Below are 10,265 nucleotides of genomic sequence, written 5' to 3'. Positions count from 1 at the left end.
GGACAATAGACGAAATTGGTGCCATAGTATGGCCCGAATATGATGGACCCGCACCCGGGAAAAAATGGGATAATGGTGGTATAGTAGTGGAAGGGTTAAAGGTGACGGTTGGTTCTTCTTGGGTAGTAATGGGTTGTGTGGTGTTGGTTGGTGTAACATGTTGAGGTATGGTGGGTTCGGTAGTATTTGGTGGAATGGTAGTGTTAGGTGAAGGTTGAGTGGATGTTGGTATGAATGATGAGGTAAATTCACCCGTAGTGGGTGGTGGTGGTGGTGGATCCATGTATCGAATTGGTGTAACTGGTGTTGTTGGTGAACTATTGATTGTATTTTCCCTTAGCAAAATTCTGTTTGCTCGCAAAGTTCGCTCGATTTCCGGATCAAACGCCAATGGTGATAGCTTGTGAGAGCTCCTAGTACGCATGCACCTGTAAATACCTGCACACTAACACACCTCGCGTAAACCAGAAAAATAACAAACTTAAAGCAAAAACAAAAATAACACACGTTGCGCACTACTCCCCGGCAACGGCGCCAAAATTTGACGTGATGTCGTGGTCACGCAAATTTAATCCCAAAAACAACTATGTAAATAGTGGTAAGCGGGTATCGAACACAGGGAGTTTGTGGAATATGTGCTATCTTGATGTATATCTAAATTAACTAAATTAAACTAATTGCAAGAAAAAGTAAAATTCAAGAGTTGTTTGGATTTGATTGGTTTTAAAACTAAGCTTAATTAACTACTTGCAAACTGAAAATTGAGATTGTAAACAATTGAGAAATAAACAACTATCTTGTGTATCCGGTTTGCTTCAACTTTTGTGTTAATCATTTAACTAGAAAGAACTACATAGACATAGTTCATGTATAAACAATTGCAGTGATGAAAGGGGACGAAGTACTCAGATTCCGAGAACGTGAGGTTATCACCCGATGATCAATCAAACCTTACCCAAACCTAACTATACCCATGATATCTCGATTGCCAACGGCACCAAGAACGTATGGTTTCTAATTAGTTTAAAATAAAATTCAACCTGTTACTAACAATTGATTACACACCATAACAATCAATTTAGATAAAAAGGATTGATATTCTAGAAATGTAAATAAAAACACAAAAGTCTAACAAACCTTCACCACAAGATAGTCATTAAAGTGTCTAGCCACTCATGGCTTTAGCTAACATCATGACAAACAAGAAGTAAAAACCAAGTTTCACAAGTACCACCAACAAAGACAAGAATATAGTGCCAAGATTGTTTCCCAAAGATTCTAGTGAAAAGATATGCCAAAAGATGTCTTTCTTAACTCCCAAGTGCCTCCTAAATAGTCCCCCACTCGTTTTCCTCAAGTGGTAACCGACCTAGCATGATTAGCCATCATAAAGTGTCTTCAAAATGCTCTTTAATGTGTCAGTTACATTTTTGGCTCGATCGGCGCCGTAAGCTACGGCCACCTGCCGTAGCTTACGGCGATCAGTGTTGCCCCGGACTCAAGTCAGCGCCGTAAGCTACGGCAGGTGGCCGTAGCTTACGGTGAGCAGTTGTTCCATACGCCCTTGTGCTCCTGTTTTACGGTGCATTCTTCTTGTGGGTTATAGGGGCCGTAAGCTACGGCCTGGTGGCGTAGCTTACGGCTCTGAGTGATCTTTTGCTTCCGATTCCTCCATTTTCCTTGATTTCCACACATCTCGATCACGCCAGCCTCTCGCATCCTTCAAGCTTCCTTAAACCCGCATTTTGTACACTTTAACACCTGCACCATCATAAACTTGTGATTACCTAATTCACACAAATAACCGGATAAAATGTAGAATGTGCGTTATGTTTAAGCCTTTTAAGGGTTGTCCTACGGACCACCCGTCAGTAACGAAGACCATATCCGGTTAATTTGTTACTCACTTTTTATTTAGGATTTAAACATACTTATCCTAATCACAATTAATATTGCTAGTGGCATAAAAGCCTAGTCACGAGGACGTTATTATAATATTAGCCGAGATTACAGAGAATCAAGGTATGAAGGTTTGAACCGTAGTTCTTTTACCGAAAAGTCTTAAATTTCAACGTTGACGCTTTTAACCCCTCATATACGAATATTGTCATAACTTTCTCATACTTTATCGAAACCTTGTGAAATTTTTATCACACATTCTAGTGAGTATAATTTATCATTACAAAGCTTCGGGTCTGCTAAAATATCACTCAGAGGTATACTTTAAACATGTTGACACATTTAGCCCCTTTAGTTTGTAATTCCTCACTTTCTTTCACAATTAGCTTCGTATGATCCATGACTTATTCATTTGAAGGTATAAACATCTTGTAGGGCTATTTTAAAAATATATTTATCCATTGTGACATTCTGGATCCTTATATTCACACAGTTTCCTTGTTTGTCAACTTTAGCCCTTTTAATTCAGTCCCTTGCACGTTTAAAGTCCATGACACGTGTTGATATAATATTGGACATGAATTTTTCGAGGTGTTACATAATTGGACTTTTACTTTGACTTTTAGTTCTGGCCCGTTAGAGCACAGTTTAGAAATGCCTATGTCACACCCCAACCGATGGCGGAATCATCGGGGCATGGCACTGAGCGAAACAGATTGTCCAGAAGTTTCCATAACAATTATCATCACTATTCAGTTTAAATAACACGTCCCATACCGTGTCCCAAATAACAAACAAATTATTACAGATAACAACCAGTCAAGTATTCTGTTCCGACAACTCAGATTTTAAATAAAACAAATAAATATTGTTCAAAGGCTCCTAAAGACCCAGCCTGAGAAGATCTACAAACAACTATGCTCTAGTTGCTCTTTCCTGACAGACAACTATTTGTTGGGGGCCTTTAGAGCTTTATTCTAGCCTCGCTTTCCTAGCAAGCAAACATCTTAAACACCTGTCACATACGTTAAAATAAAGTCAATACATATAATGTAAAGGTGAGCATACAAGTTTGATAATAACATATAATGTTCGAATAGTTTACGCATAACCAGCACGTACACAGAGGAAAACGAAGCATGTTAATTATCGACATGGACCTATCGATACCAGTGACTGCGGGTTGACTGTCCGAGACAGTTCGCAATACATGATTACCACAATAATCCATGCAAGTAATTGTCCTTAACAACCCCCGTGTGAACGGGTGCTGAGTCCAAACTATAGTACTACGTCGTTAAGGTAGGTAAACAGCATTCCACGTGTAAACACAATCAACAAGCATTCATTTAGTCACGTAATACATGCATATTGGTTAGCGTTCAAATAACTTGAGTAGTGTGATCGATTGTGTTTTGATATAGGTAACGTATGTAACACACAAAAGTGCTAAAAGCAAAAAGGGATCGAGTATACTCACAACGATTGATTGATGGATTGAAGGGAGCGCTTGAGAGTAGGGTTAGCCTGAATAGTTCGATAGCATAACGATGAATACACGTAGAAAGGAAACAGGTGTAAGTGGGTCGAACAGCCTGGTCGATCGAACAGCAGGTTCGATCGAACGGGTTGTTCGTTCGGCTGGACAGTCCGTTCGGACAGTCTGTTCGATCGGCTGAACTGTTCGAGTGGATTGTTTCTTCCTTTGAGTAGGATGTGTTTGTGTATGATGGTTTGACCTTTTGAAGTTTTCGTTGTAGTATTTGAGAACACTGAAGTGTTCTTACCTTTCAGGTCGATCGATCGAATGGTCTGTTCGATCGGCCGGCTTAACCGATCGGTTAGGAACTTCAGTAGTAGTCCTCAGCAGGATGTCACTCGATCGAACAGCATGCTCGATCGAACAGCATGCTCGATCGGGTGGCATTCCTATACGTCGAACGAATTGAAAATCAATTAAGGGTTGAAGCATAGTATCTCATGATTCGATGAGTAATGTTATCAAACGGTTCGTTCGATCGAACATCACCTCATTCAATACTATACTTCATGAAATTGTCAAAGTGTGGGGCCACTTGTTAGCCGATCGGCTGGCCTGGTCGATCGGCTGATATGTCCGATCGGTTGGGCTGTTCGTTTGGACAGCCTAACCGTTCGGTCAGCATCCTGACCTGGTCGGCTTGTTCGTATAACACTTGGCTGTTTTGGTTATTTGACGTTATTTCGAGGTAGTTTGGCAACAAGCTAAACCATGGAACTTTCGTTCTTACTTGTTCCCTCTGCTCGGACAGGAATCACCCAAGTCCGGCCGGTAAACTGTTTGGAACGGCAGTTCGATGTTTAACCCGAAGTCGGTGAACGTCGGAGATAGAATCCGAATCTTGAACCACTCATCCATTAGAATGATTGGTGAGTTGACTCAAGCTCCGTTTCTACCGGTTCGAAGGCATTGAGTGTAAAAGAGTTGAAAGAAAGTTGGAAATCCTACATTCATTCCTTCACATCATGTAAATGTTTAGATCTTTGGTAGTTCTTAGCTTGTTTATGTGGAAATCGGTTAGATCCGAGCTATTCATGGTGGATTGAGGCCAAAACATGATGTTCTTGAAGAACACCATGATGACATCATCCTAGAATGCTTAGATCTTGATGATTTCACGGTTAGAAATCAAGATTTGAAAGATAGAAAGGTGTAGGAGTGTGTATTGATCAAGAAAGTAAAAGATTTAGGACGAAAACTTACCGAAATTGGAAGAAATCTGAGAAAAAGTGAGGAGCACGAGCTGGTCGGTCAGAGAGTTTCCAAAAGTGGAAAGAATGACAATGACAGCCCTATTTATAGGCTCCAAAAGAGAAAGGGCTGGCCGATCGGCCAGGCATCCCGATCGGACAGCCTGCTCGATCGGCTGACAGCCTGATCGATCAACAGCCTGGTTCGAGTGTTCGGTACGACGATTTTCGATATTTCGGTTTCGATTGAAGATGATACGAGTACGATAGAGTTTCCTATTCAAATTACTTTCAGTCCCAATCACTATATCTAACATACAATCATCTATATTTCACCCTATCCTTACGTTACCATTCGTCGTAATTCGATTTCGATTGCATTCGATTCGAGTTTTGATTGATCACCACATAAAACATTAAGTAAACACACACAGATAACACATAAGGCACACACACACACGTATAACAACTAAAGTTCGCGTAATTCGAGATTCGAGTTCGATGATGGTTAGATCGGTTTGATTACTGATTAGTAAACTTTATCGCATTGTTACTTCCTACTATTCACAGTCGTAAATCGGTTCGCGTCGATAAAACATTCAATTACTTCGATTCATTCTGATTAACAACACTTACTCCACATAATACAAATAAACATAAAATAGACTAATTACAGTCAAAGAAGTCAAAGTTGACTTGGACTTTGACTTTGACTTTGACATTCGAAAACACGGGGTGTTACACCCTCCCCTTGTTTAGGGAATTTCGTCCCGAAATTAGGCCGAAAGCTGCACAGAACCGTGAATTACCAATTTGACGCTTCAGATCTTCATTTGAACAGCTGCGGGTACTTGGCCTTCATGTCGCTTTCGAGTTCCCAAGTGAACTCTGCGCCCCTTTTGCCTTCCCATCGGACTTTTACGATAGGGATGCGCGAGCGCCTGAGTTGCTTGGTTTGGCGATCCATGATTTTGACAGGCTTTTCCACGAAGTGTAGCGTTTCGTTGACCTGAAGATCGTCGAGCGGTACAATCAGATCATGATCAGCTAGACACTTTCGGAGGTTCGACACATGGAAAGTTGGGTGGACGTTACTAGGTTCCTCCGGTAGTTCGAGTCTGTAGGCGACTTTTCCGATCCTTTCCAGAATCTTAAAAGGTCCAACATATCGAGGCACTAGTTTCCCTTTCTTGCCGAATCTGACCACACCCTTCCAAGGTGACACCTTTAGGAGTACGTAGTCACCAACGTCAAATTCAAGGGGCTTGCGTCTTCTATCGGCGTAACTTTTCTGTCTATCTCTGGCTTTCGACAAGTTTTCTCGAATCTGGAGGATTTTGTCAGTTGTTTCTTGTAGTAACTCGGGACCGGTTAATTGTGAATGACCGATCTCGTGCCACACAATAGGCGAACGACATTTTCTTCCATATAAAGCCTCGAATGGTGCCATTTGTATGCTGGCATGATAGCTGTTGTTGTACGAGAATTCAACTAACGGCAAGTATTTATTCCAACTACCACCAAAGTCTATGACACACGCTCGGAGCATGTCCTCAAGTGTACGGATCGTTCTCTCAGTCTGTCCGTCGGTTTGAGGATGGAATGCGATACTCAGGTTAAGCGACGTACCAAGAGCCGCTTGAAACGTTTCCTACAATCGCGAAGTAAACCGAGCATCACGGTCTGAAATGATATCACGAGGCGTACCATGATTACAAATGATCTCGTCGGTGTAGATTCGGGCTAGTCGTTCTACCTTGTAGTCCTCCCGTATTGGCAAAAAGTGAGCTGATTTTGTCAGACGATCAACTATAACCCAAATGCTGTCGTGACCTGATGGCGTGGGCGGAAGTTTGGTTATGAAATCCATAGCTATACTCTCCCACTTCCATATAGGGATTGGAGGTTGTTCAAGTAAGCCAGAAGGTCGCTGATGTTCAGCCTTAACTCTCGCACAAGTCAGGCAACTTCCAACATAGAGAGCAATATCCCGTTTCATGCCCGGCCACCAGTACTTGTAACCAAGATCCTGGTACATTTTATCGGCACCGGGATGAATAGAATAGCGGGATTTGTGGGCTTCATTCATGATAATCTTTCACAAATCGGTCCGCTTAGGGATCCAAATTCGGTCCAGATAATAGAAAATGCCATCTGCTTTGCTTACAAGCTGAGCTCTATCGTGATAGATTCTCTCCTTCTTCAAGGTGCGTTCGTTAAAACAGGCATGCTGGGCTTCGCGGATGAGAGCTTCAAGGTTGTGCTGGGCTTGAGTATTGCGAATACTAAGCAAATAACTCTGTCTGCTGAGTGCGTCGGCTACAACATTTTCCTTGCCTGGGTGATAACGAATCTCACAGTCGTAATCGTTAAGAAGTTCTACCCATCGGGGTTGACGCATGTTAAGTTCTTTCTGATTAAAGATGTGTTGTAAACTCCTGTGATCGGTGAAGATCGTACACTTGGTACCATACAGGTAGTGTCGCCAAATCTTCAATGCAAAAACAACTGCGCCTAGCTCAAGATCGTGGGTTGTATAGTTCTTCTCGTGGATTTTGAGCTGACGCGACGCGTATGCTATAACCTTGTCCCGTTGCATGAGAACACAGCCAAGACCAAGGTTGGAAGCATCACAATAGACAATGAAATCGTTGTTTCCGTCTGGCAACGTGAGAACAGGAGCGTTGCAGAGCTTGCGCTTAAGGGTTTGAAAAGCAGATTCTTGTTCAGTTCCCCAAACAAAAGACCTGTCTTTATATGTAAGAGCGGTAAGCGGCACAGCGATCTTAGAGAATCCTTCGATAAATCGTCGATAATAGCCCGCTAATCCAAGAAAAGAACGGACTTCAGACGGGTTCTTAGGTGTAATCCAGCTCTTAACTGCTTCAATCTTCGCAGGATCGACATGAATACCCTGACTATTCACGATGTGACCCAGAAACTGAACCTCCTCCAACCAGAATTCGCACTTGGAGAACTTGGCATAGAGTTGGTTCCCCTGGAGTAACTCGAGAACCAAACGTAGATGTTGCGTGTGTTCGGCTTTCGACTTGGATAAATCAAGACATCGTCGATGAACACGATGACGAAACGGTCAAGATAAGGCTTACACACGCGATTCATCAGATCCATAAAAACCGCGGGCGCATTGGTTAAACCAAAAGGCATAACGACGAACTCATAGTGGCCGTAGCGAGTGTGAAAGGCGGTTTTGGGTATATCCTCCACTTGTATGCGTAACTGATGATAACCTGAATGAAAATCGATCTTCGAAAAACACGATGCACCTTGCAGCTGATCAAACAAATCGTCGATTCGAGGTAGGGGTAACGGTTCTTGATGGTAAGCTTATTCAATTCCCGATAGTCGATGCACATCCTGAACGACCCATCCTTCTTTTTGACGAAAAGGACTGGTGCGCCCCAAGGAGAGGTGCTCGGGCGAATAAAGCCTTTTTCGAGTAACTCCTGGAGTTGGTTTGAGAGTTCCCTCATTTCGGATGGCGCGAGTCGATAAGGGGCTTTGGCAACAGGGTTAGCTCCAGGAATAAGGTCGATACGAAAGTCGATATCACGACTTGGCGGTAGTCCGGGAAGATCGTCAGGAAACACCCGAGGAAATTCATGAACCACTGGGACGTCTTTGACTTCAACCTTCTCTTTCTTTTCCTTCCCCGCTACTACAATGTTGGCCAAGAAAGCTCTGTATTCCTTGCGGAGATACTTGCTAGCTTGGATACATGACATGAGCTTGAGACCTTTTGAAGCTGTTTCACCGTATACACATAAGAGATCACCATTTGCAAGTGAGAATCGAATCATCTTTTCAAAACACACAACTTCAGCATGGTTTTCGCGAAGGAAGTCCATGCCTACTATGACGTCAAAACTTCCGAGTTGCATCGGAATGAGATCTATTGGGAAGAGGTGATTGTTGAGCTCGAGGGTACAATCACGAAGGACAGAGTTAACTGCGACGGTTCTTCCAGTAGCAACTTCGACTTCGAATGACGAGGGGAGATAAGAACGCTTAAGACTAAGGAGCTTCTCAAATTCAAACGACACAAAGCAGTTATCGGCTCCAGTATCAAACAAACATGATGCATAAATACCATTCACAAGGAACGTACCATTAACCACGTTGTTGTCAGGCTGGGCTTGACGGGCGTTGATGTTAAAAGTTCTGGCACGGGCTGCTTGCTGTTGCTGCTGAGGCTGCTGCTGTTGCTGCTGCTGCTGGGGTTCTTGTTTCACAACCCGGTTCAAGCACATGTTTGCAAAGTGGTTAGGATCACTACAAGCAAAGCAGACTCGAGCATTGACCGCGGGTGCTTGAGCTGCAGGTTGGCCTTGAGGCGCTGGAAGTCGAGCTTGATGAGCGGCGGCTTGAATTGGGGCTTGACGGGGACCATATCGACAGTTCGCAGTGAAATGCCCGTAGAGGTTGCCGTGGACGCAGAAACGACAGGCGATTCCCACCGGATGATGGTATGAACATGTCGGGCAGAGCGGGTGGGGACCTGTGTAAGCGCGCTTAGCTGGCGGCGCATTGATCACTGGAGCTTGTCGGTGGTGAGACTTCTGCTGAGCCTGTACGGCTTGCAGTGGAGCAGCGGTCGTTGTCACAGCACAGTTCCTGATGCTGGAGCTGTTGTTGTTGTGCTTCTTCTTTCTTCTTGATGACTTGGAGGGTTGAACGGTGGTGGTGTCGACGGTCGATGCAGTGGTGGCTTGATGCAGAGACTTGGATTGTTTATCCCAAAAACCAGACTTTACCCGCTTGTCATTGATCTCAGCGGCAAGCAGGTAGGTCTCTTCAATCGATGATGGCTTGGCAGCATGGACGAAATCGGCAACACAATCGGGTAGAGCTCGAGTATACTTCTTGATGGCCATGTCTGACGTCTTGACTTGATCGGGACAAATGATGCTGAGCTGTTTAAAGCGTGCAATCAAGGCAGCGTTATCTCCATCCTTCTGCTTAATGTTCCAAAACTCGTCCTCCAACTTTTGGCGTTCATGGGGAGGGCAGAATTCGTCCATCATGATGGCTTTCAGCTCCTTCCATGTCAGCTCATAAGCTGCATCATTCCCGCGTTTTTTTTCGTTCAGCCGTCCACCAGTCTAGAGCTCGGGACTGGAAGACGCCTATAGCATTGAGGGTGCGGAGATTTTCTGGACAGCCGCTTTGGCGCAGAGTGACTTCGATAGAATCGAACCATTGAAACATAGCTGTTGGGCCATCTTCTCCGGTGAATTCCTTTGGTCCGCATGCCTTGAATTGTTTAAAGCTGAAACCAGTCTTGTTGGTATCTTTAGGAGTATCGATTCGCGACTCCTCAGACGATTTGCTGGCATTTTCAAAGACATCGCTCACAGCTTTTGCCACACTCTTGGCAATGATAGTAGCGAGACGCCTGTCTCTCTTCTCTTGGTGAGTAAGTGGGGTTCGGTGTCCAGATGTCGACATGGTCTGCAACAGACATTATCGTAGGTCTAAGACATAACAATCGAATCTCACCTCACACGTCTACTACTTACTAGAGCTTAGAATCACGTCGAAACACGCATCATATAATCACATAAACACAAATTCACAGATTCACATAATCACAGAAGCACAAAAGCACAGAATCA

The sequence above is a fragment of the Helianthus annuus genome, chromosome 8 (genome assembly GCF_002127325.2).
Source record: "Helianthus annuus cultivar XRQ/B chromosome 8, HanXRQr2.0-SUNRISE, whole genome shotgun sequence".
Taxonomy (NCBI): Eukaryota; Viridiplantae; Streptophyta; class Magnoliopsida; order Asterales; family Asteraceae; genus Helianthus; species Helianthus annuus.
Note: the sequence above shows the minus strand (reverse complement) of the source record.